This window comes from Aethalodelphis obliquidens, unplaced genomic scaffold (genome assembly GCF_003676395.1).
Source record: "Aethalodelphis obliquidens isolate GAN/ISIS:26980383/991018 unplaced genomic scaffold, ASM367639v1 scaffold3, whole genome shotgun sequence".
Taxonomy (NCBI): Eukaryota; Metazoa; Chordata; class Mammalia; order Artiodactyla; family Delphinidae; genus Aethalodelphis; species Aethalodelphis obliquidens.
In genome coordinates this window covers 9,965,024-9,982,455 of record NW_020837947.1, presented here as the reverse complement: position 1 = coordinate 9,982,455, position 17,432 = coordinate 9,965,024, and the positions used below count along the sequence as shown (strand labels likewise).

The 17,432-nt window shown below is 42.8% G+C and overlaps 1 protein-coding gene across 8 annotated transcripts in view; it reads left to right on the top strand.

Moving 5' to 3' along the window:
* Nucleotides 1–17,432, top strand: part of ARID1B (AT-rich interaction domain 1B) — a 412,304-nt gene that overhangs the window by 289,439 nt on the left and 105,433 nt on the right. The window lies entirely within an intron of this gene.

The window sequence follows — 17,432 nt, the reverse complement described above, 5'->3', positions numbered from 1 at the left end:
TCCTTTATCTCTAAAGTAGGTGTAATTTTTTTTCTGTGTAAATTTTGCTAGCGTGATGCAGGTGGCTGGCTGCCAGAAAAGTACTTTTTACTAATCTATCAGAATTGATATTGAATTGCTGATAAATTTCCTGATAGGTTCTATTATCTTAAAAACATGGGTGGCAGTTTTAACCCTTTTTACTATTTTGCTCCTTTTATATTTTAAATACATGTTGTATGTGTATAAACATATGTATGAACGTATGAAAAATGCTAATTATGAAACATAACTCAAATGAGTACTCATGACTCACGATCCAATTTAAGAATTGGAGTACTGCCAGTGTTGTTTCTACCTGTGTGTTCCTTCCTTTTCTTCAGCCCTATAACTCTCCCCAGCCTCAGATATTCTCTGAATGTATTTTAAATCATTCTTTTTGGATTATTTGGAGTTTTTAAAGAATTTTATTACGAACATTCATAGAGTACGTATTGTTAGTTTTATTTAGTTTTGAGCTTTATAGAAATGTATCATATTTAAGTGACTATATAATTTATCAACCAAGCTGAGGCACCTTTGAGCTTTTAAGGGTTGCTATTAATAATTGAAGTAGAACAGGTATAAACCAGGAAGATTCTGGGCAAATCATGAAGTATGGTCACCCCAGTAATACAATATGTGGCCTTCTCCACTTAGCTTTTTTGACTAAATGTTATGTGCCTAGGATCCATATTTTAAACTACCTATAATTTTGATACACTTTATTGACGGCATCTTGATGTTTACCTTTCTTTCAAAAATATTTGTCCTCATAATGATTGTAATAAAACCTGGATTTACCTGCTTTTAATATTTTTAAAGCTATGACTACTATGTATTTCAGTATTCCTTAGGCAATTTTTGGTATTGAGATGGTTTTTGAGGTATCGCCTACCTAAACACTGGGAAGTTATATGTAAAATACTAAGTTTGTCAAAGAACCCACTCCATTTTTCTGAATTGCATCCAAAGGACTTTTCTTAATAACTTAAATGAAAACTTTTCTGAGGCATCAAGATATTTTAGTTTTCCATTTAAAATTCCTAGCATGGGTAGTTCACCATCTGATGATTTTCATACAAATACTTATCATTCCAGATGGGGATTCTGAAACTTTTATTTCACTGTTTGGATTTTGGTACTGTATAGAACACACAAAACCCAACAAAAGAGCTCAATTTGGGTACGTGACATCACATTAGAGGTAGATGTAATTGGTCTAAGAGTCTGGTACTTAGTTGTGTTTTGCACAGGGTAAGGTTGGTCAGTGAATTACGATTCTGATGACCTCTATTAGCCCTGTCACAAATGAGGCCTGTCCTTCACAGTACCTTCAGGGGAGGACCTGAATGTGATTTTTTCTCTGCTGACTTCCTGGGGAAGTGAGTTTTTAATAGAAAGCTTTCAGCTTTCTTGGAAATGATGTTTAAGGCTAATAGTTTGTTTTGTAAACTTGTGTCAGAAATTCTGACTGCCCAGGGCCAGGGCCTACGTTTCATTTCATCATATTGCAGCCTATATTACTCTACACGATGCTTGATAAAACTATTCAGTGAAATTTAGTACAGGGATAAAATTACGTAGTAAAAGTTCCACTTGTGTTCACAGGCACGCGATTCAGATAAATCCAGAATTATCTCTGCTGAGTGTAAAGCTGTAGAGTAATAGAGTTATATAAAACGTGGCAAATAGAACATTTCTTTAATGTCAGTGTTATTCGAAGGGGAATAAACTCTTAGAAAATCTGGTGAGCGGTTTTGGCATTTATTCACCTTCCTCCCAGGTGTGGAATGACAAATAACATTTGAGCTGGATGGACTTTCCTAATCATCTGATCCCACCTCCTCGTTTTATTGCCACTTACCGGCTGTGTAACCTTGGACAAGCCTCTAAGCCTCCTTATGCCTCAGTTTCTGCATCTGGAAAGATAATAACCACATCTCCTAGGATTACTGTAAAGATTAAATGTGTTAATATATATAAAGCAGGCACATGGTAAGCATTCAGTGCACGGTAGTGATTGTTGTGATTACGGTTATTATTATTCACACTGAGATGTAGAGACTTGTCCATGATCATCACTGTCCGGAACACCACAAGTGGTTTTGGCTACAAGTCTTCTGATTCTTAATCCAGTAGTGTTCTTGTACCATTCAGAAGACACGTATATAAAGTTTCCAGTGATGATTTGCTGTGTGTACTGAGGTTATTCGATAGGACCGCTAGAACTAGCCATGGAAGCGCGATGTATTTTCACAAAGTTGAAACCATCTTTCTCCTGACCTGAAAAAACAGATAGGTCAGCGGTCGCTCTTCTGGGAGGCTGGGTCTGAGAAGGTTAAGAAGGGACAGAAGACAAGCGTTGAAACCCCTGCCTCGCTCAGATCGTAGGCAGGTAGACTTCTGCGTGAGGTGATAGGCAGGCAGTGTAGCATAAAATTTACCAATAGCTGCAGTTCAGAATCCTGGGTTATTTCTCACACTTTCTGCATGTATTGAGACAACGTGAGTCCCACCCGCTCCGTGTTCCCAGCCAGGGCTGCCACATGCACTTGAGCAGACTGCTCACTGGACCAGGGACGTGGGCCGGGGGAGTAAATGGCAGTGAAGCCCCGGCTGCTCTCCTGGGGGAGGGGCGCCCTTTGTAATTCATACAGCGGAGCCGCAGAGCCATCAGCATTCTTGTCCTGGACCTCATGGTAGTCATGCTCGTGGCTTGAGTACAGATACCACCTGTTTCTCTACTCTTTTCCCCAGCTAAGCTCAGGGACACTCAAACAGACATTTTTGGTAGACGCTCATCAAACATTTTATGTGGTGTTGTTTTACGGGGATTTGTTAAAAATCATGCAGGTTTTATTGAAAAACATTTTGGTCTTCTCTTTCCCTCCGTTTAGCCTATATGCCCTTCTTTTAAAAAGTTCTTTTAAATACATTTTTGTGAACTTTGTCATAAATAATAAAACCACACTTTAGAGACGATCGTAACATTGATTATTTGGGGGGCTGTTATTTAACTAAATGCAGACACCCTTCCTTAGAGAATAAATGAGCCCTTAGGCTGATTGAGTAGTCTCACCTCGTCCTTTTCCCATCTCTAGCCCTTATGTTAAATTTCGTTGGTCTGTACCTTAGAGTCTGAGATCATTTCCGATCTGCCTACATTTGCTTCTGAGTCTGAACCAATGAAATGCAAATGTCCGGTAAAGATTACATGGTTTCTCACCCAGGGCATGATACTCAGACTGCTTTTTTTGGGGAACATCTGTTTGGAATTTCCCTTTATTTTTCTGTCTGTAGCCTTTTGCTTTCTTTTCTCCCCCTTCCTTCCTCTCATTCCCAGCACTGACTTGTTTTTCCTGCCCTTACTTCTCTCCCATTAACTCCTGTTATATCTTGCTAGTGCCTCTCCATGCGTCACACAGATTGGCTCGTTCACTCATTGTCTCTCCAGCAAGGCACTGTTAAAATGAGCAGCTGTTGTGTAGCTGACAGCTGGGGTGAGGCAAAGCCAAAATGTTGTGCGGCCTCTTCCTGGTGTTGCTTTCCCAGGGTTTTTTGAAAAAGTGCAACCGTCTTTCTCCATCTCTACTCTGGTAAATAAAATTGACAGCTAATGAGAAGTATCCCAGAGGTAGATGAACAAAAGCCCACTAAAGCATCCCGAATGGCTGAATCTGTTTCTTGCCTGTTAAACCTTTTCTCCACCCACTGCAAATTTGCCCTCCTATCATGCTGCCTCACAAACATTGTGAGTGTCATGGGAACAACTACTGTGATACACCGGCACATCAGCCCTGGTACATCCCTCCCTAACTCAGTGGGGCTTTTCCTTCCTGCGTTCTTTTGAAAAGCAGGATGGAGATTTTCTGTGGTAAGTAGCCACATGGATTCTCTCCCTTTGTTTGCACATTACTGGGCTCCAGCATTGCAGCTGTCTATGGTTAGAAGGGAAAGGATTCAGCCTGGTTGTTTAATCTAAACAAGCATTTGAGAACAGAAATGTATACGTTGTACGTTCAGTGCCATTGTACATTTTCCGGGTTTTTACTTAATGTTTCATTTCTCTCTCCTCTTGATATATTTATATTTAGAAACAGAAATGAAATATCCCCATCTTTCTAATTGTTAGTGTGCATGTATGTACACATTTAAATAAAGCAAATCTAACGTAGGGCGCAGTTGATTCCGAAATGTATGATATTAAACATTTTGTTTCCCTTCTAATAAATGATCCCATTGCATTGCTTCCTGGGTTACAGCCGAGAGTTATTGACCTTGATTTAAGGAGAATAAACTATTGGGTCTTGAATGTATTGTGTAGGTCTTACACTGGGCCTGATTCGTCCTAACACATAGTGGAGGCTGACACAGCACAACGGCAGAATGCATTGCTGTTGCCAAAAGATTTAGTGGATGTTAATTTCACTTGTCTTGCCTCCAGAACCAACCACTGCAGTTTACTAACAAAGCAAAAATGTAAATAAGCTGAACGGTTTTTATTTTTATTTTATTGGCCGAAGGCTTTTGTCAGCTTTTTCCTCCACGTGCTCTAAGCAGCAACAGTGTTTAAATATTCAGAAAGGTGAACATCTGGTGGGGGCTGCTGATAGGCAGGCGGATATTAACTGTTCGTAGCCTAATAAACAGTTTTGTTTATAAAAACTTTAAATGTTCAGACTGTTGAGGGTAGTTCATCGGTTTTATTATCAAAGATCTAAGGAAGGATAGAACCTGTAAATTCCTGAATAGATTTTTCCCCACTCTGTATTTTAGCATTTGGCATTTGTGCCAAGTCCAGTTTTAGGTGGAGCTAAGTCACTTTCATCTGACAGCCGAAGGGCTATTGATTATTGTAGACTAGGACCCCAGATAGAAAATTAGGTATTCACAGTAGTGTCGTGATGAGGAGACATTTCTTTCCAACCATTCTTTTTCTGGCATAGTATTAGGTGTTTATTATGAGAAGACCAATCAAAGTCAACATTTTCCTAGCTGTCATGGACAGAAATAAAATAAAGTTTCATCAAATACGAGAGTAAAACTCCCTCCTTTTAAGTTTTATGTGCTTTGCTGTTGGAGGTGTCTCACCTCCCGCCTTGCCCCTCCCCAGATTGACTGCTGGCCAAAGGAGAGCACGAGGCCGTGGGTCAGGGTGTTCTAAGAGCTGAGAGATGTAAAGGAAGAAGAAGGGCAAGGGGAGAGTGGTCTTTCATCAGTCTTTTAAGAGCTGCCCTCCTTGCTCCAGTCTTTTTCCATTCATGCCTCCCGCCCCCAGAAGCTCTCCTTTCCCTCCCTCTCCAGCCAGCTGGAGCCTCCCCCATGAGCATCTCATGTGCCTCCCCAGGTGGAGCTGCTCTGTCCCTCTTTACTTACATAGACTCATACCTGGCAAATAAGTTGCTGTCCTTTGAAAAGGACCACAGGTTTTAAGAGCCTGCAGAAATGGCTTTGCCAGAGATAGCCCTTCCACTTTCATAAAGCACCAGTTACTTTATGGTTAAGCCTGATTCTCTGAAGCTTTATCATGTCAGTTCCCAGATGGTGAGCGATGCATCCAGCGTACCAACTAACCATAATGAATTTGTGCCCCTCAGGAAAATCTTAGACACTAAAAGAATGAATTCCAAAAAAGGTAGCACGTATTAGATTAAATATGGAAAATAACTCTTTGGACAGCGTTGTGGTTTATTTAGAGTTCTTCTGTATAAGTGCTCACCTGGTTTACCCTCTGCTTTGAAAGTGAGAGCTAAGTAGATTTCTGTAGGAGCTGATGTAGCTGCAGATACAAACAAGAAGATATTCTGGTCAAAAAAGCTAATTTTCTTGCTTAATTTGACATTCAGACAAGCAAATTCTGGAAGGATGCTATAATGGGAAAGAGAAAAATGAATTGCAGTTAGGAGTTAGTCATAGGCTGGAGTGAACAGGAAGGATTTTAGTGAGAGGAAATGATAGTTCCTGGTCTAATTTGTCAAGATTAGTACCTAAAAAATGAACACCGGAGGGTGTAAATCAGTGTCTCTCTCTTTTTTAATCCATTCCCCTGGGATTTTTAGAACTCTTAGGGCTCAAGCCCAACCCATCCTAAATAAGTAAAATTTTCACTTTTTAATTTATCCTTGCTTAATAAAACTCAGGGTCAAATTATGAGCTAATTTCTATATGTAAGGGGTTCTAAACCAGTTTCCTTTCATGATAACAGCAGGATCTCTAAAATTTTTTATTGAAAGTCTGCACAGTCACCCTACCTGGTAATCTGATTTTGAAACATCTATCAAGTGTTCTTTTTTGGCTTCACTCGCAGTAGAAATCCTGCAACAGCTTGTTGCAAGGAACATGCATGCTGCTTATTGGCAAGCTGTGCAGGAAAAAAAAAATTCTTAAACACAAAATGCCATTGATATATTCGTGTTTTTAATCTGTGGCAGCCCAGAAAACATTGATTCAGCACTTCTACAAACCAAAGAGAACTTCAGCCAGTATTTTTTTTCCCTTACAAAGTAAAATATTTGTGTGTTATACAAAGCAGTAATTTCAGATCCTTTCCAAATGATGCTTAGCAATACTTTAAAAAAGCAACAATATATTTTGTCTTTTAGAGAGATGCCATTGCAGCTCTCTGTGGCTTGGTTACTGGTTATTAGAGCCTCCCCCTTTAAGATACTAATTTAAAATTCAGCCAGGATCCTGGCTGTACCTTGGTCTCCTGCTGTTTCTAAAGGGCAGGTTCCCCACTGCTGACCTGCAGCCAGACCCTTGCATTTGCAGCAGCTGCTCCAGGATTCTTAGCTACCCTGCCCTTTAGAGGTCCCTCCTGACCCAAGGCAGGTATCCTGATAAACTGGGGAATGAGTATGTCTCCTTCTTTTCCAAAAGTAGAAATCGTTCCAGTTCTTCCATCCCAACAAATTTCAAAGTAAGCCTTTTATCCTCCTCCTCTCACATTCAGAAATGAGAGCACGGGGATTTTCTCAAAATACACAGTCCCACTTGGTTTTGCTCCCCCTCTTAGTTAAAATTAAGTCAGGCAGTTCAGTTTAAACTCTCCTCTCATTTTCCATTCCCTTTCTTTGATCTTCTGCATATGAAAATGTAGGAAAGCCTGTGTCATCAAGGTCATATTCTGTGCCTCATCCTGCTCTGTAAGATCCGCAGTAACGAATGTGCTGACGTGCTGTATCCAGCAGTCCACTCCCACTTCTCCACGATTTCTTTTTTTACGTTATTCACTGAAGAAGCACTTCAGACACCTTGTTCACTGTTTGTTCTCATTTCTTGAGCTAAATGGACTGTCACTGTTCTCGACTTGTGCTTCACTGAGTATTGTTGCTTCTTTTTTTTTTTTTTTTGCGATACACGGGCCTCTCACTGCTGTGGCCTCTCCCGTTGCGGAGCACAGGCTCCGGACGCACAGGCTCAGCGGCCATGGCTCACGGGCCCAGCCGCTCCGCGGCATGTGGGATCTTCCCGGACCGGGGCACGAACCCGTGTCCCCCGCATCAGCAGGCGGACTCTCAACCACTGCACCACCAGGGAAGCCCTGTTGCTTCTTGAAGCAGCATTGCGCTGCCGCTGTTGGAACGCTATTGGCATCGAACTGCTGTATTTTCTGTCTTCACTGGGAATCAGGAATCGGAAGGAAGGGGCACAAAAGCTTTTAGGGACTAATTTTAGCCTAGAAGTAAAAGTTTCAAAAGTCATTTGGCTACATTTTGGAAAACGGTGATAAAGCAAATAGTTATTACAGTCAAGATGTTCCTAAAGTTGATTCCACAAACTTTTGATGTGTTACTCTATTTTCTAAAGGGAAGAAATAGTAGTTGTGAAAGGAACAAAACCATTTTACAAGGAGTGTCATGCTTATTTACCTATTTCCTGATAATCCCGGAGCCAGGATTATTATGATGTGTTGATTGATTATAGCTGTTATGTCTCCTACTAATCAGTTTCATCACTTATTCTCAGTTCACACACTTGCACCTTTGATTTCTCTTCCATAACAGGGTGATACGGGTTGTTATTGACTAATGAAGAACAGAATTGGTTTCAGCAAGAGACAAACAGAATGCTGACACCAATCCTAAAGTGCATTAATCTTTAATAATCCACATCTGCTTGTTTATAAATGATATAACCAGGGATTGTTAATGTTCATACTCTCCCTTCCAAACAGAAAGCGACATAGGAGTTTGTACTTGGAAACTACAGTAAATGTATACATAGCTGAGTGCCAAGAATGTGGCCGTGCTGAGGATGCCAAATGGATTAATTCATTGAATTTTTTTTTTTTTTTAAGTAACACGTTGCACTTTCACTATTGGGTAATCAGGTGATATCCTGAGGAAAGCCCATTAGCCCCACTGCTCATTTTCTTCTCTCATTCATTAATTCAGCAAAGTGCTGAATGCATCCTATGCTGTGGGCATGTTTCTAGAACTGGAGAAAAATACACTGAATATAAATGACAAAGGGACCTGTCCTCATGAAACTTAAGTTCTAATGAGAAAGACAGGAAATACACAAACAGTATTGGGTTGGCCAAAAGGCTCGTTCGTTTTTTTCTGTACGATGCCTGTAGTAGCACTCAATTGTCTTTAACTTCATTCGAAACAGTTTTGTTAGATTGTATGTGACAGCTGTCATATCAGCGTGAATTTAAAAAAAGACTTATCAGAATTGGTGAATTTTTGTGTATCCATTTTAATATTGAAGTTGGAAGGAAAAAGCAACATTTTCGGCATATTATGCTTTATTATTTCAAGAAAGGTAAAAATGCAACTGAAACGCAAAAAAAGATTTGTGCAGCGTATGGAGAAGATGCTGTGACTAATCAAACATGTCAAAAGTGGTTTGCAAAGTTTCATGCTGGAGATTTCTCGCTGGACGATGCTCCACTGTCGGGTAGACCAGTTGAAGTTGATAGCGATCAAATTGAGACATTGATTGAGAACAATCAATGCTATACCATGCAGGAGATAGCCGACATACTCAAAATATACAAATGAAGCATTGAAAACCATTTGCACTAGCTTGGTTATGTTCACTGCTTTGATGTTTGGGTTAAGTGTAAATTAAGCAAAAACAAAACCTCTTGACTCTGTTTCAGCATGCGATTCTCTACTTAAATGTGATGAAAACGTTCTTTTTTTTTTTTTTTTTTTTTTTGACTTGAAACACCACCCGTTTATTATCTCACAGATCTGTAGGTTGTAAGTCTGGCACTGTGTGGTTGGATTCTCCGCTGAGGGTCTTACAACATCAAAGTGTTGACAGGGCTGTGTAGCTTTCCAGAAGCCCTGGGGAAGAATCTGCTTCTAAGTTCACTAAAGTTGTCAGAATTCAGTTTCTTGTGGTTGTAGGACTGAGGTCCCTGTTTCCTTGACACATGGCCCCAGCCATCTTCTGGCCAGCAACATTAAATCGGTCTCGCTCTTCAGATTTCTCTGATTTTCCCTCTGCCTTGCTCTTCAGCTTTTAAGGGCTCAGGTGACTACACTTTGTCTATGCAGAAATTCAGGATAATCTGCCTATTTTAAGATCTGTTGATTGTTAACCTAATTTAGGAACTGCAGAGTTCCCTTTGTCATGTAAGGTAGTGTATTCGCAGTCATCCTGGGGATTTAGGCATGGGATTTTTTGTTGGAGGTTGGGACATAATTCTCTCCGGCATAGTGTCTTACAAAGAGCAAAGGATATCGTAATGAAAACGTTCCGTTTTTAAAACAAATTGTGACAGGCGATGAAAAGTGGATACTGTACAATAATGTGGAACAGAAGAGATCGTGGGGCAGGTGACGTGAACCACCACCAACCACACCAAAGGCCAGTCTTCATCCAGAGAAGTTGATGTTGTGTATATGGTGGAATTGGAAGGGAGTCCTCTATTATGAGCTCCTTCCGGAAAACCAAACGTTTAATTCCAACAAGTACTGCTCCCAGTTAGACCAACTGAAAGCAGCACGTGATGAAAAGCGTCCAGAATTAGTCAACAGAAAACGCATAATCTTCCATCAGGATATTGCAAGACCGCATGTTTCTCTGATGACCAGACAACAACTGTTACAGCTTGGCTGGGAAGTTCTGATTCCTCCGCCATATTCACCAGACATTGTACCTACAGATTTCCATTTATTTCGGTCTTTACAAAATTCTCTTAATAGAAAAAATTTCCATACTCTGGAAGACTGTAAAAGGCACCTGGAAGAGTTCTTTGCTCAAAAAGATAAAAAGTTTGGGGAAGATGGAATTGTGAAGTTGCCTGAAAAGTGGCAGAAGGTAGTGGAACGAAACAGTGAATACTTTGTTCAGTACAGTTCTTGGTGAAAAGGAAAAATGTGTCCTTTATTTTTACTTAAAAACCGAAGGCACTTTTTGGCCAATCCAATATATAGCTTATTGTTGGGGGGAAAATCAGATTGCTTCTTTAGATGACAATAATTAGGGAATGTATCTCTAAGAAATTAATATTCGAGGGCTTCCCTGGTGGTGCAGTGGTTAAGAATCCACCTGCCAATGCAAGGGACATGTTTTCAAGCCCTGATCCAGGAAGATCCCGCATGCCACGGAGCAGCTAAGCCTGTGTGCCACAACTACTGAGCCTGCACTCTAGAGCCTGTGAGCCACAACTACTGAAGCCCTTGTGCCTAGAGCCTGTGCTCCACAACAAGAGAAGCCACCACAATGAGAAGCCCGCGCACTGCAATGAAGAGTAGCCCCTGCTCCCGCAACTAGAGAAAGCCTGTGCGCAGCACCGGAGATCCACGGCAGCCAAAAATAAATAAATAAATTTTTAAGAAAAGAAATTAATATTCGAACAAGAGGCTCAGTGAATGAAGGTGAAAAGCAAGCCATGTGAATATCTGGGAGTGAGGTATCCAGGCAGAGCAAAGAGCGAGTACAAAGGCCCTGAGTCAGTAATGTGTTTGGTGTGCTGGGCAGGGGACACAGAAAGGTAGGCAGTTAGATTAGAGAGTGACCCAGGACCAGCTTATATCGGGCTTTGTAGGTTATGATTGGAATTTAGGAATTTAAGTGTGATGGTAGAGAAGGCAGAGAGGATGGCGTGATCCATTGCAGGCTGTAAAAGGGTCATCGTGGCTGCTGAGTGACCTGTAGAGGGGACAGCTAGAAGCCACGAGACTGGTTAGGAGGCCACTGCAGTAGCCTAGGGGAAGCTTGGTCATGGCTGGATGTGTGGGTAGCAGTAGCGGGGGCAGAAGGTTTTTGGCCCAAGAGATTGGTAAATGGTGGTTCTGTATGGTGGAAGACAAAGGAAGGAACAGGTGTTTGTAGGGGGAATCTAGAGTTTGATTTTGAAGATGTTACATTTGACACGCCTGTTAGGCATCCGAAGGGAGATTTTGGATAGGCAGCTGGTTATACGAAGACTCTGGATTCAGAGTAGAGATCTAGGCTGGAGAAAACAGTTTGTGAGTCATTAGAATTCTAGGTGAGATCACCTAGGACACCTGGCCTACATCACAGTCACCTGGAGGGCTTGTGTAAGCACAGATGACCGGACCCCACACCGAGTTTCTGAGTCAGTAGGTTTGGGGTGGAGCTGGAGAATTGGCGTTTCCGACACGTTCCTAACTGAAGCTGAAGTTGCGGCCTGGGAACTGCTGACCTGGGGAATGAGTAAAGGTCAGTGGTTCTCAGCTCTGGCTATACAGGCCATCCTGGGAGAGGCTGGTGGTAGGCCAGACCCCAGAGATGCCAACTTAATTGTTCTAACGGGAATACTCCATGTACTTTTTTTAAAGCTCTCCAGGTGATTATTACGTGTAGCCAAGGTTGACACTGAGAGAAGAATTCTGAGGACTGAATCCTAGGGCACTCCAAAATGTAGAGACCATGAATAGGAGAAGGAACAGCCAGTGGCAGAACTGGAAAATAGGGAGAGTGTGGTGCTCTAGAAGCAATGCAAAGAAAGAGTTTCTGGGATGTGGAAGAGACCAACTGTGTCCATTACAGGCTAACACTTCCCTTGAAGTGTTCCAAAGGCATGTTTTAAAAGGAAGCTAGTATTCCCAGTTATGATCATGTATGTATTGGTCGTAGAAAAGCTTAGGGATAAATAGCTCACTTTTTGAGGGCTGCGTATTGCTTTTTTTTTTCTTTCTTTCTATAACTAGGGTCTGATTCAGTTGAAATTGTAATGTCATGGGAAGAAAATTATTGTGATAAAATAATTGTTATATTCTCAGGCCTAATTGAGTTAGTAATAGAATCCCTTATTTTCACAGTTGTTCCCCTAATTTTGTTTCACACAAAATCCAAGAATCATGTCATTTAAATTCTACTTGAAAAAAAAGGCAAGGGCTTCCCTGGTGGCACAGTGGTTGAGAGTCCGCCTGCCAATGCAGGGGACACGGGTTCATGCCCCGGTCCGGGAAGATCCCACATGCCGCGTAGCGGCTGGGCCCCGTGAGCCACGGCCGCTGAGCCTGCGCGTCCAGAGCCTGTGCTCCGCAACGGGAGAGGCCACAACAGTGAGAGGCCCGCGTATTGTAAAAAAAAAAAAAAAAAAAAAAAAAAAGGCAAAACATGTATTTTTAGAGAGCTGAACCCTAGTGCATACTTTTTTTATGTTGCATCATTGCTTTGTACTAGAAGTGCACAGAGGGAACTAGGTTAGTATATTCCCTGTTTCAATTCTACTAAGAGTGATTTTGTGTCAGATCTTTGTTCCTAGAGTTGAATTCCTTTTGCCTGGAATATCCATCCTGCCCCTTACCAGCTGGCAAACTCCTGCTTATCCTTCAAGACCCAACTTCATTGTCTTTCCCTTTGCAAAGTCATACCTATCCCTCCATGCCAAAGAGAGTCCTACTGTCCGTCCTACTGTCTAGGGTCCTCCAAATAGCCCCGGAGCCTCTTGAGGGCAGTGATCATTGCTTCCTTTTTATCCTCCGTGCCAAGAACAGTGCCTGACAAGTAAGAGGCGCTCCAAAAATGTTGGCCAAATCAAAGAGCTCACAGTTGTCTTGGAATAAACAGGAATTCAAGAAAAGAAAGTACTAAAATTTATAACTTATATAACCTTTCCTCCTATAGGCTGGGAACCATCTTTCTGCATCTGTGTTTCACCGTTTATGGGATCATTCTATTTCCCTCCCTCTGGAAAGAGATTCCACTATGATAAAATTATTCTACTTTCTTTCCCCTCAAAAACAGAACATGAATTAGTGGTCCCAAGATTTGTCAGTTTAGACCAGACCTCTACATATGTAGACCCTGCCTGATTCTAATTCATCATACACAGAAATTGTGTCACATAAGTATTGTAGCAAATTTCTGGGATTGTCTGATATCCAGTTTTATTCATTATCTCATTGTTTTTAATAAATATCTATTATTAATAACTAACTGTATCTTCCAAGAAAATGGCCAATTAGATTGGCTACGGGGAGAGTTTTGTCATTACCCAGATAATATTCCCGTTTCCCAAGTAGCCATTATCAGCGTTGGCTGGATAAACATGGAGTTTGAAATATTAGCTAGTGACTAGAATTTGGCCTTCAGCAACACATGAGTAATAGGCTCCAGATATTTGAAAGTGACAAGTAGAAGAAGATAAAAAAAAATGTCTAGGGCTTCCCTGGTGGCGCAGTGGTTGGGAGTCCGCCTGCCGATGCAGGGGACACGGGGTTCGTGTCCCGGTCTGGGAGGATCCCACATGCCGCAGAGCGGCTGGGCCCGTGAGCCATGGCCGCTGAGCCTGCGCGTCCAGAGCCTGTGCTCTGCAACGGGAGAGGCCACAGCAGTGAGAGGCCCGCGTTTGCAAAAAAAAAAAAAGTCTATTCGTGAAAAAGATACATTTCCAAAGCATATCTGAACATTTACTTAAAATCTGAAATAAAAGAGAGATTAAAATATACATGAGGAGGGCTTCCCTGGTGGCGCAGTGGTTAAGAATCCGCCTGCCAATGCAGGGGACACGGGTTTGAGCCCTGGTCCGGGAAGATCCCACATGCCGTGGAGCAACTAACCCCGTGCACCACAGCTGCTGAAGCCCGCGCGCCTAGAGCCCGTGCTCCGTAGCAAGAGAAGCCCACGCACCACAACGAAGAGCAGGCCCCACTCGCCACAACTAGAGAAAGCCCGCGCACAGCAACGAAGAGCCATCACAGCCAAAAATAAGTAAATTGATATATTTTAAAAATACATGAGGATATGATCCAGAACGTCTTCCTTTGTCTCTGTGTTGCCACAGTCGATGGACATCCTGCTCTCTCAGAATGGCCCCTGTATCAGGCTCTGCGTGACCTGGGCTTGCCCACGAGGCCCCTTTGCAGTCACTCCTAGAGTGTTGCTTTGCCGGCAGCCCTGGCCATCCTTTGTTCCTAAGAGGCGTAGCCCTGAGCACAACACTGCTGCCTCCTCAACTTGGCTACCCCTAGTACCTTTAAATTAAAATAATAAAGTAGTGTAAAGTGTTGGCTGTGCCTCTTAGAACCGGTCCCAACCTTTTTGGCACCAGGGACCAGTTTCATGGAAGACAGTTCTTCCACAGACGGGGGGTGGGGGTGGGGGATGGTTCAGGCGGTAATGCGAGCGGGGCCCCCTCCCTGCAGGGCGTAAGGACACTCCTCTGTGGGTCTCTGTGGTAGCTGCACAACAGCTCCGCGCTGGTGAGCATCCGTGTGTGGTACTTTCCACAGCTACTTATGTTTACACTTGAGAGGTGTCCTGACTTGTTGGGACCCAGGATGAGAAATTTGTGACAAGAGGGGATAGAGGCGAGTGAAACTGTTATTTAAGGAGAGAACGTGCCTTGGCTTTAGAAAGGCCTGTCTCTATCAGGCAGTGTAGAGCAGCGATCAAGTAGGAGAAGAGGGAGCAGGCAGGCGCCTCATCTAATCTTTCTCCTGGGGGCCCAGGTGGACAAATTGGCAACCCTGTTCGCAGCTTTTTTTCCCTCTCCCCTTTGTACCGTAAGAACTGCTAATCGGATCCATGCTGCTGCAACTGTGGTTAGTTATTAACGAAATAAAAGCAGATTTCTTCAAAAGAACGGGTGGGGGAAATGACTATACAAAATTGCCAGGTTGTTAGAATCTCAAATGCACAGCAGTCGATTTTTTCCCTTATTCTGAATTATACGATGAATACAAGTCTTTCATCCGTCACTATACCCATTTCTTCAGAAGGCAGCCAAAGAGTAAGCTTCTCAAACAGAAAAGGAGTCTTAGAAAGAGGAAAAATATTGAGGAGGCATAAGAATGGGTCAGAGTAGGGGGAAATTGTTTGGTTTTTATTAATTTGTCCTCATGGAATAGAAACGGCCTGCTCTATGGTTTCCCCTCCCCGCCTCTTACCTGACGTCAAAGCACGGATTAGAACAGATGCGGCTGGTAGCTCTGCTGCATTTTATGTCTGGTGCTCCGCATGATTCAGAAGCTGCCTGTTTCTTATAGATGACAGAGTGCTATGGAGCTAGACTTCCTGGTGGAGGACAGACCCGCTATGTTATATCTGAACACAAATCTACTTCTCTTTCCTCAAAGATTTTTCTGTACCCAGAGACTTTTGGATTGTGTACCTTAGCTTTAAAGGTGTTGCGGAGGATGTATATTTATGAGGCTGGAACGCAGACGCTGAGCAGATTTTCAGTATGGGCGTTTATATATTTTCGTGCATTTCTGACGTTCATAAGGGATACCTCCTGAGAGCCTCAAGTTTCCCAAAGATGGAAGTGGCTCCCGCTTTCAACCAAATCACATCTCTGGTCATATTACCTATTTCCTGTACATGCCTTCACACTGAAAGTTAACTAAAGTTGATAAACTTTCTCTAAGGTTTTGTCTTTCATTTAGTGGCTTTTTTTCTTGTCTCGCAAAGGAACGGTTGTTGACTCACGTCGCCAGAGTTGGTAGGGGAGTAAAGGAGGTCTGAACTGAACAGCACTGGGAACGGGGGCCAGCCAGATTAAGCCACATTGCTCGGGCCCTCGCCAGCTGTAGGACAGGACTGAGAGTCACACCGCCGTAAAATCAGGCACCACACCTCTCCCACCCCTTCTAGGTCTCTTAGGAACAGTCCAAACTAAGAAGGGTATATTTTAAGGCTGCAAATCTCCTCCTGTAGCTAAGTGTTTTAGGGCTCTGGTTTATCTTGAATCAAAGATTTTAGAGATCCAAAGAGTAGAGTTTAGAAGTCTGTTCTGCCCTGTATTCCCTGACTTGTCGTGCACCTTGTGAGAGAGTGAGTTTCTTGCCTCAAGTTCTCTGGAGAAAAGTGTCTACCCAAAAGGACTTTAATGAGTGTCAGGTAATGAGGCCATCCGACTGGCTTCCGTGTGAAAAGACGTTAGGTAACTTCAGTACTTACGAACAGAGGGCAAATGGGAAAATTCTGGTTTGAATCCAGTTGGCTAGGTGAGATAATAATGTCTTATAACAAGTTTACAAAATAAAAACAAGCAAACAAACAAAACCCCCAAAGAGTTTGTAGTACAGCCCTGTGAAGGCATAATTCTTACGTAGAACGCATCCTATTTGCTTTGTTTTTCACTTGTCAGCTACTCTAAGTTGGACTTCAGCAGTAAGGTTAACAGGAAGACTCATAACCCTCAGACTACAGTGGGGGAAATAGTTGGAAACGTAATCCAGCTGGTGTTTGTTTGCTTAGAGCGAAGATACGTGGCTCTCGTAAGGGTTCTGTCATGTTCGGGGCATCTTGGGAATTTCCTCATTACCTTAATGCCTTAGAAGTATACAAGTTGAGGATGCCTTTGCAGTACTAATTTATATTTTTAGGACCCAGTGACACATCAGCAGTTTGCAGTATCTTGGGTAAGGACTGATGAAAATCTAACCCTGTTTTGAATGAACTTCTGAGCCATAAGACATAGAAAGGTTTGTCATCCAGGGTTCACGCTAGCTCTTTAAAGTTGGGCGCCAGGTTGCTGTGGCTCTCCGCTTCCATTTGGAGGGTACAGGTAGGTGAAAACGTTACTTTCTGGTTTATACTGCTCTAATCTGAGATTGAGTTCACAGTAAAGAATTGTGTTGACAGCCTGTTCACAGCTGCCTTCCCACCTTCCGTACCCTGATACAGCACCTCCTGGTAAGAGTGAGATCCTGTTTAAAACACACCAAACAATAGTAAGTGCTGTGAGTCCACAGTCAAGCCCTTCAGTAAACTCTTCACTCTAAGCTGCATCCTGAGCAGATTCCATTTTTTTTTTTTTCATTTGTTTTTTTTTGGGGGGTACGCGGGCCTCTCACTGTTGTGGCCTCTCCCGTTGCGGAGCACAGGCTCCGGACCGCAGGCTCAGCGGCCATGGCTCACGGGCCCAGCCGCTCCACGGCATGTAGGATCCTCCCGGACCGGGGCACGAACCCGTGTCCCCTGCATCGGCAGGCGGACTCTCAACCACTGCGCCACCAGAGAAGCCCCAGATT